The sequence below is a fragment of the Oncorhynchus gorbuscha genome, unplaced genomic scaffold, assembly GCF_021184085.1.
Source record: "Oncorhynchus gorbuscha isolate QuinsamMale2020 ecotype Even-year unplaced genomic scaffold, OgorEven_v1.0 Un_scaffold_750, whole genome shotgun sequence".
In the NCBI taxonomy this organism is placed as follows: domain Eukaryota; kingdom Metazoa; phylum Chordata; class Actinopteri; order Salmoniformes; family Salmonidae; genus Oncorhynchus; species Oncorhynchus gorbuscha.
In genome coordinates this window covers 241,026-256,270 of record NW_025745793.1, presented here as the reverse complement: position 1 = coordinate 256,270, position 15,245 = coordinate 241,026, and positions in this window count along the sequence as shown.

Sequence of the window (15,245 nt, the reverse complement as noted above, 5' to 3'; positions counted from 1 at the left end):
ATATTTATAAATACAGTGCATTGGGAAAGTATTCAGACCCCTTGACTTTTTCCATATTTTGTTACGTTACAGCCTTATTCTAAAATGGATTAATCTACACACAATACCGCATAATGACAAAGCAAAAACAGGTAAATGTTATTTGCAAATGTGTGTATATATAAATAAAAAATCACATTTACATAAGTTTTCAGACCCTTTACTCAATACTTTGAAGTACTTTTGGCAGCAATTACAGCCTTGTCTTGGGTATGACGCTACAAGCTTAGCAACATGTATTTGGGGAGTTTCTTCCATTTTCCTCTGCAGGTCCTCTCAAGCTTTGAGGTTGGATGGGTAGCGTCGCTGCACAACTATTTCAAATAGAATACAATTTTATTTGGCACATACGGCCAATAGAACAGGTGTAGAACGTACCGTTAAATGCTTACTTACAAGCCCTTAACCAACAATTCAGTTTTAATAAAATAGAGTTAAGAAAATATTTCCTAAATAAACTAAAGTAAAAAAGAATACAAAAAAAACAAAAACATTAATGAGCCTATATACAGGGGGTACCGGTAACGAGTCAATGTGCAGGTCAGGTTAGTCGAGGTCATTTGTAAATGTAGATAGGGGTAAAGTGACTACGCATAGGTAATAAACAGTGAGTAGCAGCAGGGTAAAAACAAAGGGGGGATGTCAATGCAAATAGTCCGGGTGACCTTTTGATTAATTGTTCAGCAGTTTTATGGCTTGGGGTAGAAGCTGTTAAGTAGCCTTTTGGCCTTTTGGCTCTCTGGTACAACTTGCTGTGCTGTAGCAGAGAACAGTCTATGTATGACTTGGGTGACTGGAGTCTTTTGACCATTTTTGGGGATCTTTTTTGGGGTCTGACACCACCTATTATACAGGGCCTTGATTGCAGGAAGCTTGGCCCCAGTGATGTACTGGGCACGAACGCACTACCCTCTGTAGCGTCTTACAGCAGTTGCCATATCAGGCTGTGATTTAACCGGTCAGGATGTTCTCAATGGTGCAGCTGTAGAACTATTTGAGGATCTGAGGACCCGTTGTCGTGCCCTCTTCACAACTTTCTTGGTGTGTTTGGACCATGGATAGTTTGTTGATGTGGACATCAAGGAACTCTCGACCCGCTCCACTACAGCCCCGTTGATGTGAATGGGGGCATGTTCGGCCCCCCTTTTCTTGTAGTCCACGATCATGTCCTTTGTCTTGCTCACGTTGAGGGAGAGGTTGTTGTTCTAGCACCATACTACCAGGTCTCTGACCTCTTCCCTATAGGCTGTCTCATCATTGTCGGTGATCAGGCCTACCACTGTTGTGTCATCAGCAAACTGAATGATGGTGTTGGAGTCGTGCTTGGCCACGCAGTCGTGGGTGAACAGGTAGTACAGGACGGGACTAAGCACGCACCCCTGAGGGGCCCCTGTGTTAAGGATCAGCGTAGCAAATGTGTTGTTGCCTACCCTTACCACTTGGGGGCGGCCTGTCAGGAAGTCCAGGATCCAGTTGCAGAGGGAGGTGTTTAGTCCTAGGGTCCTTAGCTTCGTGAGGACCTTTGTGTGCACTATGGTGTTGAACGCTGAGCTGTAGTCAGCGTTCAAAAAACAGAATTCTCACATTGGTGTTCCTTTTGTTCAGGTGGGAAAGGGCATTGTGGAGTGTGATTGCATCATCTGTGGATCTGTTGGGGTGGTATTTGAATTGGAGTGGGTCTAGGGTTTCCGGGATGATGGTGTTGATGTGAGCCATGACTTCCTTAGATTTCGTGCACCAGCTGTTGTTTACAAATATACATAGACCCTTACCCCTTGTCTTATCAGAGGTTGCTGTTCTATCCTGCCGAAAAACCTTAAAACCCACAAGCTGTATGTTATTCCTGTCGTTGTTCAGCCATGTGAAACAGGTGAAACAAAAGATATTACGTTTTTTAATGTCCCTTTGGTAGGATATACGCGATTGTAGTTCATCTATTTTATTATCGATTGATAGTGCGTTGGTTAATAAGACCGATGGTAAAGGTAGATTACATTCTCTGCGACAGATCCATACAAGGCACTTGGACCTTCGTCCCTGATAACTCCGTCTCTTTCTCCTGAGAATGACGAAGATGAGGGCTTTGTCGGGCATCTGAAGTAAATCCTTACCATCCAACTCGTTGAAGGAAAAGTAGTCCTCCAGTACGGGTTGAGTAGTCGCTGTCCTGATATCTAGAAGCTCTTTTCGATCATAATCCAGTTCAGAATAAAAAAGATGTATTGTATTTTAACAGAAACAGTTCCAACCTAGACTTCCTTTCAACAATATTTCTACAGTAAGATGTACAGTAGGCCTGATCATTTTTCATCTGTACTGTTAAAAAATCCTGTGTGTGTGTTCTGTTATTCAACTGTGTGACGTGATCAATTAGTTTATTACAGTTCAGAATGAAAATTGTATTTTAACAGCAACAGTTCCAACCTAGACAGATATGCAAGAGTGTTTTTAATGGAGGAAAATAAACATGAATATATATTTAAATGGATATTTAATGTCATCGTTATTTGTTTTGTGTATATTGCATTTGTTTTAGGCATAAGGTCAATGTACTAATATTTATGTTGTAACGTCGTTCGTCTGTTGTATGAAGAGAGTCAGACCGAAATGCAGCGTGTAGGTTACTCATGACTTAAATGAAAATAATCGCGGTACATGAAATAACTGTATATGAAAACAACAAACGAAACGTGAAACCTATTACAGCCTATCTGGTGACTACAACACTAAGACAGGAACAAACACCCACAAAATACAACGCGAAAGTCAGGCTGTCTAAATACGGTTCTCAATCAGAGACAACGACAAGCACCTGACTCTGATTGAGAATCGCCCCAGGCAACCAAGCCTAACTAGACACACCCCTAATCAGCCGCAATCCCAAATAATACAAACCCCAATACGAATACAACAAATATAAACCCATGTCACACCCTGGCCTACCAAAACATATAACAAAAACACAAAATACAATGACCAAGGCGTGACAGAACCTCCCCCCCTAAAGAGCGGACTCCGGGACGCACCTCAAGAGCATAGGGAGAGTCCGGGTGGGCGTCTGTCCATGGTGGCGGTTCTGGCTCGGGACGTGGACCCCACTCCATAAATGTCCTAGTTCCTCCCCTTCGCGTCCTGGGATAATCCACCTTCTCCGCCGACCATGGCCTAATAGTCCTCACCCTGATCCCCACATAACTGAGGGGCAGCTCGGGACAGAGGGGCAGCTCGGGACCGAGGGGCAGCTCTGGACAGAGGGGCAGCTCGGGACAGAGGGGCAGCTCGGGACAGAGGGGCAGCTCGGGACAGAGGGGCAGCCCGGGACAGAGGGGCAGCTCGGGACAGAGGGGCATCTCAGGACAGAGGGGCAGCCCGGGACTGAGGGGCAGCTCGGGACAGAAGCAGCCTAGTACTGAGGGGAAGCCTGGTACTGAGGGGGAGCCCGGTACTGAGAGGAAGCTCAGTACTGAGAGGAAGCTCGGTACTGAGAGGAAGCTCGGTACTGAGAGGAAGCTCGGTACTGAGAGGAAGCTCAGTACTGAGAGGAAGCTCAGTACTGAGAGGAAGCTCAGGCAGGTAGTAGGCTCCGGTAAATCCTGGCTGGCTGGTGGAACTGGATGATTCAGGTTGTCTGGCCGATCTAGAAGATCTTGGCAGACTGGCACTTCTGGCGGATCCTGGCAGACTGGCGACGCTGGTCCGGCTGGCGGCGCTGGGCAGACTGGGAGCACTGGCGGAGCTGGGCAGACTGGGAGCACTGGCCGCGCTGGGCAGACTGGGAGCACTGGCCGCGCTGGGCAGACTGGGAGCACTGGCGGAGCTGGGCAGACTGGGAGCACTGGGCAGACTGGGAGCACTGGCCGCGCTGGGCAGACTGGGAGCACTGTCGGCGCTGGGCAGACTGGAGACTCCGGCAGCTCAGGAGAGGAGAAAGGCTCTGGCTGCGCTAAACAGGCGGGAGACTCCAACAGCGCAGGAGAGGAGAAAAGCACTGGCTGCGCTGAACAGGCGAGGCGCACTGGACGCGCTGGGCCGACTGGGAGCACTGGCGGCGCTGGACAGACAGGAGACTCCGGCAGCGCAGGAGAGGAGAAAGGCTCTGGCTGCGCTAAACAGGCGAGGCGCACTGGAGGCCTGGTGCGTGGTGCTGGAACTGGTGGTACTGGATCTAGGACACGCACAGGAAGCCTGGTGCGGGGAGCTGCTACCGGAGGACTGGTGTGTAGAGGTGGCTCTGGATAGACCGGATCGTGCAGGCGCACAGGAGCTCTTGAGCACCGAGCCTGCCCGAGCTTACCTGGCTCGATGCCCACTCTAGCCCGGCCAATAGGAAGGGCTGGTATGTGCCGCAGCTGGCTCTGCACCCGCACTGGAAACACCGTGCGTTCCATAGCATAACACGGTGCCTGCCCGGGGTCTCTCTAGCCCAACGGTGAGCACAGGGAGTATGCGCAGGTCTCCTACCTGGCATAACTATTCTCCCTTCTAGCCCCCCCCCCAATATTTTTTTGGGCTGTTTTTCCGGTTTCCAACCGCGTTGCCGTGCTGCCTCCTCATACCTGCGCCTCTCCACTTTAGCTGCTTCTATTTCCTCCTTGGGACGGCGATATTCTCCCGGCTGCGCCCAGGGTCCTTTACCGTCTAATATCATCTCCCAAGACCAGAAGTCCTCATATTGCTGCTCCTCACAATGAACAGGGAGAGTAGGCTCAGGTCTGACTTCTGACTCAGCCACTCTCTCTCTGCGCTTTCCCCCGTTACTTTCAGTTTTCGCTCTGCGCCTCCGTGCTTTCCTTTTCGACTCCATACGTCTATAGCCCTCTTCGCATTGCTGTAGGGCAGGGGTGTCAAAGTCAAATGGACGGAGGGCCAAATAAAAAATTTAGCTACAAGCCGAGGGCCGGACTGTTCGAATGTTAATTGAAAAATTTTTAAATGACGCATATAGTCTAGTGAACCTAATTGAACCTACTGAAAACCTAACAAATATATTCCAATATGATCAGATAAATAAAGCAATATTTTCTTATGGCTCTGTCAGTAATCTTTAATTTTCAACAGACACAAAAGACAAATTTCCTTTATATAAAAATCCCCATAACATGAACATTAAATGAAAGAAACCGGTATTCAAGGCACCATCAGTAGCCTATATTTTCTATTTTAGCAAAAGTGGGCTAAATTTACTTCAAAGAAAAAAACAATAATAGCAATTTTCTATCATCCACTCAACTGAAATATTTTTAAAATATAATTGGATTGAAATACAATAAAATAAAGTGCAAAAAAGTGCAAAAAAGCTTTCCACGTCAACAGCAAATGGGTTACCGAGCAGTTCCAACCTGCTTTTTTGTGCTTCAAAGTCAGCAAATTGGCGTCGAAAGTCAGCGGCAAGCATACCTATTTTATCAGCCAACTGTGCGCTCGGGAACGCACTGGTAGAGAGCTTCTCTTTCATGGTCTGGCAGCTGGGAAAGTGGCTCAAATTTTCTTTCCGCATCTGCGTCTCCCACAGAGTCAGTTTGGTTTTAAATGCCTTCACTGTACTGTACATATCAGAGATGACACGATCCCGACCCTGCAGCTGCAAGTTCATTGCATTCAGATGACTCGTAATGTCACACAGAAAAGCCATTTCACACAGAAACATTTCGTCTCGGAGTTGTGTTGTGTCTTTCCCTTTGCTGTCCAAGAACAGACAAATCTCCTCACGAAGCTCGAAACATCTTTGAAGCACCTTTCCCTGGCTTAGCCATCGCACCTCTGTGTGATAAGGCAAATCACCATGCTCCGTTTCTAACTCCGTCAGAAATGCCTTGAACTGGCGGTGATTCAAACCTTTGGCTCTGATAAAGTTAACTGTGCGCGTGATGATGCTCATTACATGCTCCATTTTCAAGGCTTTACCGCACAACGCTTCCTGGTGTATGATACAATGATAAGCTGTCAGCTCACCTGTCGCGTTTTCCTCTTGCATCTTTTCCCGTATCTTCGCCACCAGTCCGCTCCTGTGTCCACACATCGCAGGTGCTCCGTCGGTTGTCAAACCCACGAGTTTTTCCCAAGGCAGCTCCATCTCATTTACACATCTTGACACCTCTTCATACAAATCATGCCCCGTAGTTGTGCCATGCATAGGACGTAAAGCCAAAAACTCCTCTGTCACGCTTAGGCTGGAGTCCACTCCGATGAAAATTGACAACTGGGCAATGTCAGAAATGTCGGTGCTCTCATCCACAGCCAAGGAATATGCAATGAAATCTTTTCCCTTTTTCACAAGCTGCTCTTTTAGATTGATGGACAACTGGTCTACTCTCTCGGCAATGGTGTTTCTGCTCAGACTCACATTTAAAAAGAGTTGCCTTTTTTCTGGGCAAACTTCGTCACAAACTTTAATCATGCAGTTTTTGATGAAATCCCCCTCCGTAAATGGCCGGGCTGATTTAGCGATCTCTTCTGCCAAAATAAAACTGGCCTTGACAGCAGCCTGGCCTTGTGATTTGGCTTTTTTGAACAGAGCCTGTCGAGATTTGAGGCCTCGTTTTAATTCCTCTGCCTTTTGTAGCCTTTGTTCCATGTCCATATTCTTGTTGTTGTCCGCGTGTTTCGTTTCATAATGTCGTCTCAGATTATACTCTTTCAGTACCGCCACACTTTCTCCACACAGAAGACACACAGGTTTTCCAGCTACCTCCGTGAACAAATACTCCGACTCCCACCTTGTTTGAAACCCCGGTTCTCAGTGTCCACCTTCCGTTTTGCCATTTTTGATGGGTATCTGAAAGTTAATTTTACTGTGATGCTGACAACTGCTGTGCCAATAAATATTGAAATGAAGCAGCCTACTGCTCGGTGCGTCACCGTTGCATTGTGGGAAATGTAGTATTGGTGCGTGTAAAAGATCTGCGGGCTGCCGGCTTGCTGCGGTCTGCGGGCCGGTTCTAATAATAAATCAAGATCATCCCAGGGGCCGTAAAAAACCTTCTCGCGGGCCGGATGTGGCCCGCGGGCCTTGACTCTGACATATGTGCTGTAGGGAATCCCAGGCGGGCTCCTGCACTCGCTCTGGGTCGGCCGCCCACCTGTCGATTTCTTCCCACGTAGTATACTCCATGCTTCTGCTGTCCATAACGTCCTCCTTTAGATCCTGCCAGTTCACACGCTGCTCGGTCTGTGAGTGGTGGGTGTTTCTGTAATGTCGTTCTTCTGTTGTATGAAGAGAGTCAGACCGAAATGCAGCGTGTAGGTTACTCATGACTTAAATGAAAATAATCGCGGTACATGAAATAACTGTATATGAAAACAACAAACAAAACGTGAAACCTATTACAGCCTATCTGGTGACTACAACACTAAGACAGGAACAAACACCCACAAAATACAACGCGAAAGTCAGGCTGTCTAAATACGGTTCTCAATCAGAGACAACGACAAGCACCTGACTCTGATTGAGAATCGCCCCAGGCAACCAAGCCTAACTAGACACTCCCCTAATCAGCCGCAATCCCAAATAATACAAACCCCAATACGAATACAACAAATATAAACCCATGTCACACCCTGGCCTACCCAAACATATAACAAAAACACAAAATAAAATGACCAAGGCGTGACATATGTATAGTTGCATATTTTCCTAAGCTTGTGTAACGGATGTGAAACGGCTAGCTTAGTTAGCGGTGGTGCACGCTAAATAGCGTTTCAATCGGTGACGTCACTTGCTCTGAGACCTTGAAGTAGTAGTTCCCCTTGCTCTGCAAGGGCTGCGGCTTTTGTGGAGTGATGGGTAATGATGCTTCGAGGGTGACTGTTGTTGATGTGTGCAGAGGGGTCCCTGGTTCGCGCCCGGATATGGGCTAGGGGACGGTCTAAAGTTATACTGTTACATTGATGCTGTTGACCCGGATCACTGGTTGCTGCGGAAAAGGAGGAGGTCAAAAGGGGGGTGAGTGTAACGGATGTGAAACGGCTAGCTTAGTTAGCGGTTGTGCGCCCTAAATAGCGTTTCAATCAGTGACGTCACTTGCTCTGAGACCTTGAAGTAGTAGTTCCCCTTGCTCTGCAAGGGCCGCGGCTTTTGTGGAGCGATGGGTAACAATGCTTCGAGGGTGACTGTTGTTGATGTGTGCAGAGGGTCCCTGGTTCGCGTCCGGGTATGGGCGAGGGGACGGTCTAAAGTTATACTGTTACACTTGGGTAAAGGAAAAACAGAATTTCTAAATTGGGTCCCAGGCTGAATAAGTTTAAGAACCCAAGCTATTACATCAATAAACAATCATCTTATTAATCATTACCTCTTATCATATCATCATTCTGAACAGTCGAAACCATCTTGGATCTGCAAAAGCCCCAGCCTTACTCATGATTCAGTACTACATTAATTGGTTTAATTGTTTATTTACTAGCTAACTAAATGAGAAAACAGGATAACATACATACTTAATACACAACCCTAGTAAACTGTTTAAAATATGCTGACTTGTTACACAGAAAATTAAAACCTCTTATGGCTGCGATCCCCGTACAGGGATCAACATCAGGGGAAATTTCAGAGTGACAACTAAAAATACAACGTCGTAACATTAAACATTCTTGAAAATGCAAGTGTCTTACATCCTTCAAAAGATTAGGATCTTGGTAATCAAACTACGTTTTCCGATTTAAAATAGCTATTACAGAGAACAAATACCATGGTTTTGTTTGAGAAGAGCAGTCAACAACAAAAACATTTTCCGCCATGACAGTTTTTACACATTCACATCTGAAGGTAAAATTATGACTTACATTCTGATATCTTGCTCTTATTTCTCTTCCTGAGTCCCAGTGATCAAATGAAGTGCCATTTTCTTTGATAAAATCAATTTCTATAGCCTAAATCGAAACATTTTGTAACCCGTTTGTGCCGTGAATTCCATCTCTTATCAATTTTTTTATGGAGCATTCGACGTAATTACACACGGTAAACCATCGTTTATCTAGTCATGGTTGGTTTCAGTGCATTCTTCTGGATGTTTGCAACACAGCCAAACATCATTGTTTTTTTTGCGGGGAGTATTGACCGAAGTGAACTGATTTGAAGACAACGAGCAATGACTACCTTGCGCACCAATAATTTTAGCGAAGCTTCGTTGATTGACTGTATTTCTGCCCAATGACCACTGATCTTCTTGAAATCTAGCTGGGTAGATAGCCAATGAGCTGAGGTAAACGCCAGTATGTAATGGTTTTGGGTTGGACCACCATTCCTTGTTTGTAAATGCAGGCGAAAGGAACTACATTCTCGCCTTGACTATCAGAGGAGTTGCTGTGACGCTTGTTACGCACAGCAGTATTTTGGAAAGTTGTATTTTCAACGATTTCATTGAGGAAATCATGGCGAATAAATCAGGAAAAGTGAAGTCAAAGTCTTAAGTATACAGATTTGCACCAGATTATAGAAGAGATTGATCTGGAAAGTGAGACAGATTTTTTGTTTGAGGAATCTTTGAGTGTTATGATTCAAACAGGAGCTGAGGAGCTGTTTCTGCAAGGACAGGATGTACCTCTGGATGGGTAAGTGCTAATGCCGTTTTATGAAATCTAAATATACACTGCTCAAAAAAATAAAAGGAACACTAAAATAACACATCCTAGATCTGAATGAATGAAATATTCTTAGTAAATACTTTTTTCCTTACATAGTTGAATGTGCTGATAACAAAATCACACAAAAATGATCAATGGAAATCAAATTTATCAACCCATGGAGGTCTGGATTTGGAGTCACACTCAAAATTAAAGTGGAAAACCACACTACAGGCTGATCCAACGTTGATGTAACGTCCTTAAAACAAGTCAAAATGGGGCTCAGTAGTGTGTGTGGCCTCCATGTGCCTGTATGACCTCCCTACAACACCTGGGCATGCCCCTGATGAGGTGGCGGATGGTCTCCTGAGGGATCTCCTCCCAGACCTGGACTAAAGCATCCGCCAACTCCTGGATAGTTTGTGGTGCAACGTGGCGTTGGTGGATGGAGCGAGACATGATGTCCCAGATGTGCTCAATTGTATTCAGGTCTGGGGAACGGGCGGGCCAGTCCATAACATCAATGCCTTCCTCTTGCAGGAACTGCTGACACACTCCAGCCACATGAGATCTAGCATTGTCTTGCATTAGGAGGAATCCAGGGCCAACCGCACCAGCATATGGTCTCACAAGGGGTCTGAGGATCTCATCTCGGTACCTAATGGCAGTCAGGCTACCTCTGCGAGCACATGGAGGGCTGTGCGGCCCCCCCAAAGAAATGCCACCCCACACCATGACTGACCCACCACCAAACTGGTCATGCTGGAGGATGTTGCAGGCAGCAGAACGTTCTCCACGGCGTCTCCAGACTGTCACGTCTGTCACGTGCTCAGTGTGAACCTGCTTTCATCTGTGAAGAGCACAGGGCGCCAGTGGCAAATTTGCCAATCTTGGCGTTCTCTGGCAAATGCCAAACGTCCTGCACGGTGTTGGGCTGTAAGCTCCTCCTGCTCCTCCTCCTTGCACTAAGGCGGAGGTAGCGGTCCTGCTGCTGGGTTGTTGCCTTCCTATGGCCTCCTCCACGTCTCCTGATGTACTGGCCTGTCTCCTGGTAGCGCCTGCATGCTCTGGACACTACGCTCACAGACACAGCAAACCTTCTTGCCACAGTGGGGCAAAAGAGTATTTAGTCAGCCACCAATTGTGCAATTCTCCCACTTAAAAAGATGAGAGGCTTGTAATTTTCATCATAGGTACATTTAAACTATGACAGACAAAATGAGAAAAAAAATCCAGAAAATCACATTGTAGGATTTTTAATGAATTTATTTGCAAATTATGGTGGAAAATAAGTATTTGGTCAATAACAAAAGTTTATCTCAATACTTTGTTATATACCCTTTGTTGGCAATGACAGAGGTCAAACGTTTTCTGTAAGTCTTCACAAGGTTTTCACACACTGTTGCTGGTATTTTGGCCCATTCCTCCATGCCGATCTTCTCTAGAGCAGTGATGTTTTGGGGCTGTTGCTGGGCAACACGGACTTTCCACTCCCTCCAAAGATTTTCTATGGGGTTGAGATCTGGAGACTGGCTAGGCCACTCCAGGGCCTTTGAAACGCTTCTTACGAAGCCACTCCTTCGTTGCCCGGGCGGTGTGTTTGGGATCATTGTCATGCTGAAAGAGCCAGCCACGTTTCATCTTCAATGCCCTTGCTGATGGAAGGAGGTTTTCACTCAAAATCTCACGATACATGGCCCCATTCATTCTTTCCTTTACACGGATCAGTCGTCCTTGTCCCTTTGCAGAAAAACATCCACAAAGTATGATGCTTCCACCCCCATGCTTCACAGTAGGCATGGTGTTCTTTGGATGCAACTCAGCATTCTTTGTCCTCCAAACACGACGAGTTGAGTTTTTACCAAAAAGGTATATTTTGGTTTCATCTGACCATATGACATTCTCCCAATCTTCTTCTGGATCATCCAAATGCTCTCTAGCAAACTTCAGACGGGCCTGGACATGTACTGGCTTAAGCAGGGGGACACGTCTGGCACTGCAGGATTTGAGTCCCTGGCGGCGTAGTGTGTTACTGATGCTAGGCTTTGTTACTTTGGTCCCAGCTCTCTGCAGGTCATTCACTAGGTCCCCCCGTGTGGTTCTGGGATTTTTGCTCACTGTTTTTGTGAGAGCCCAAGATCGAGGGAGATTATCAGTGGTCTTGTATGTCTTCCATTTCCTAATAATTGCTCCCACAGTTGATTTCTTCAAACCAAGCTGCTTACCTATTGCAGATTCAGTCTTCCCAGCCTGGTGCAGGTCTACAATTTTGTTTCAGGTGTCCTTTGACAGCTCGTTGGTCTTGGCCATAGTGGAGTTTGGAGTGTGACTGTTTGAGGTTCAACGTGTTCAAACAGGTGCCATTAATACAGGTAACGAGTGGAGGACAGAAGAGCCTCTTAAAGAAGAAGTTACAGGTCTGTGAGAGCCAGAAATCTTGCTTGTTTGTAGGTGACCAAATACTTATTTTCCACCATAATTTGCAAATAAATTCATTGAAAATCCTACAATGTGATTTTCTGGATTTTTTTTCTCATTTTGTCTGTCATAGTTGAAATGTACCTATGATGAAAATTACAGGCCTCTCTCATCTTTTTAAATGGGAGAACTTGCACAATTGGTGGCTGACTAAATACTTTTTTGCTCCTGTGTGTGTGTGTGTGTGTGTGTGTGTGTGTGTGTGTGTGTGTGTGTGTGTGTGTGTGTGTGTGTGTGTGTGTGTGTGTGTGTGTGTGTGTGTGTGTGTGTGTGTGTGTGTGTGTGTGTGTGTGTGTGTGTTAAAAAGATGAGTGAGGCCTGTAAAATTGAAAATATATATATATATTTTTTTTCAATTTTACAGGCCTCTCATCTTTTTAATATAATATATATATTAAAAAGATGTGAGGCCTGTAAAATTGAAAATATATATATCTGACATGGAATGTATGTATGTATGTATTCCATGTCAGATATATATATATGTTTAATTGTTTTATTCAAATGGAATGGAGTAGAACAGCAAACACACACATGGCCACTGTGCCTGCTACTCCTCTCCATTTTCATATGAAATAGCCATTGGGTGCTTTCCGGGGGAGGGCAGGCCCACAACAATGGCCGAAGTTGAATGGAGCAGCACTCCACCTTCGTGACTGTTACCTCTGCTCTATACAATACATATCTGTTTATTTTATGTGATGATAAAAGGCTCATACAACACAAATCTTTTTTTTATGTTTACTTTCACAGTGACAGCAACTCCGACTGGGAACCCCCGGTGCCAAGCTGCCCGCTCTACCTCTGCCCCCTCTACTCCTGCCTCCAGTGGTGTTCACATGCCACAGTTCATTACTGCAGGCATAACTGTGCCTCAGGGCCAAAAGGGCACAGCATGGAGGCGTCGTTGTGTTCTGTGTCGCATGACCTGCACCACTTGTTCAGTTTGCCTCTGCTTTACATCAGAAAGGGACTGCTATGGGACATGGCACAGCAAAATATTGTGTAGAGGACTTTCAAAGGGTGTATTGTTTTTTTTAAATATATGTATTTTCTAACATTTTTATTGTTGTTGTTGTAAGAACTGCTTTTTGATATGTTGTAATAGTTATTTGCACTGTTGTATATAGTTACAGGTCATTTCACCAATTCAGCCACTTGGGTAACTTGTGTGGGACACCTGGGTGACTTCATGCTAAATGTCATGTAGCTCACCCATTCCTGAAGTTATCAGTCTGAAACTTTGCACACCCACAGTTACCCTCTTGTGGTATCCATCATAATTATCTCCAGCATCCTATCTGACTGTGTGGCTATTCTAGTACATGTGAAAGATGACGCTACAACAATAAAAAACAGAAAACATATGCTCTTTCTTTCTCTTTTCTTCCACAAGATCTACTGTGTTATATTGTCCTACATTCAATGAACTTTTCCACAAACTTCAGAATGTTTCCATTCAAATGATACCAAGAATATGCATATCCTTGCCTCTGGGGCTGAGCTACAGGCAGTTAGATTAGGGTATGTCTTCAGGTGGAAATTGAGAACAAGGGATTTTTATTTTTTATTTCACCTTTATTTAACCAGGTAGGCTAGTTGAGAACAAGTTCTCATTTACAACTGCGACCTGGCCAAGATAAAGCATAGCAGTGTGAACAGACAACAACACAGAGTTACACATGGAGTAAACAATAAACAAGTCAATGACACAGTAGAAAAAAAGAGTCTATATACATTGTGTGCAAAAGGCATGAGGAGGTAGGCTAATAATGACAATTTTGCAGATTAACACTGGAGTGATAAATGATCAGATGGCCATGTGCAGGTAGAGCTACTGGTGAGATACGTCTCAAGGACAAAGTCACTATCTCTGTCGGCTGTCCGTTAGAGATATTTGGGACTCACGTGGGAAAAGGTTCAAATGTATTGATAATTATCATGGATTGAGTGATAACAAATTTCTCTGTTCTATGTTTGTGCTTTTCTAATAACCAATTTCTGTGTTCGTGCAAGTGACTGATTGAATGAATCCTCACTATCAGTATCTGCAATTTGGCAGTATGCCCAGAACCTTGTTTTGAGAAAGGGATATCTCAGTTTCAAGGTCTCAGCTTGGAGAGAAGCCTGGTGAGGTATTGGTCTGTCACATGAATGAACTAGCATTAGTCAGTAACATGAATGAACCAATTGTTAATGATAAATTCATTATGAATGATGAATAAGTTAAATAATGCCTATGCAATGTGTCTGAAAGCAGTATATAAGAGAACTAACTCGAAATACCGCCCCCTATCCCAAAGTAGAAATAGAATGAAACAAACAGGCATTCTATTTTTGTTCTACTATTATGAGGTTTCTGTGTTATGCACTATATATTACCATATGTGTGATTGAATATTATCTGCTGTTGGCTTGTGTGGATGTATGTATGTGTTATGCAACATAGTTGATTTGAAACATTGTTAACAGTTTCAAGGCCATGGGCCTTTCTCATGATGGAAAAATACAGAAGACAGGAACTGTTCAATGAGTTGGGGGGAGGCACATTCAGAGCAGGGTGTTGCGTTCTTTTGTTAGATAACAGGAGCCAGGTGCGAGATAACGGTATGGAGCATGAGGGCATGGATGTTCTTCACAGCAACAGTTACATCTATCGACAGAAGCGCCAACAGGCGGGGACCAGCCTGAGCGCCTGCAATAGGCTGGGCAAGTTTAAACCACGCCCAGTCTCTACTGTGATAGGCCAACAGACGGGTTGGAACTGTCTATCACAGTATAAAGAATACAGTTTATATACATCTTGTCAGTTCTCTGTTTTGCCCTGCGAGGTGGGACAGAGAGCCCGCATATACGAAAATTGCATTTACCACTTATTGTTTAGCTAATAAAAAATACATAGTATACAATCGGTGACTCATTGTCATATTTATCCTGATACCAGATTCGAATTGACACAACTCTAACACTATAGTGGCCACTATAGTAGACATTGATCACAAGGCTACATGTGTGCAAAAATAACGTTCACTGAGTAAAAACTATTATAATCCCCCCTCACACGCGTGTTACTGTCAAGTTCAACACAACAAAAACAAAAAGCTTTGCGCTACATTGCACACTATACACATTCTGCCTGTGGATATCTGTTCTACAATGTGCCAGCA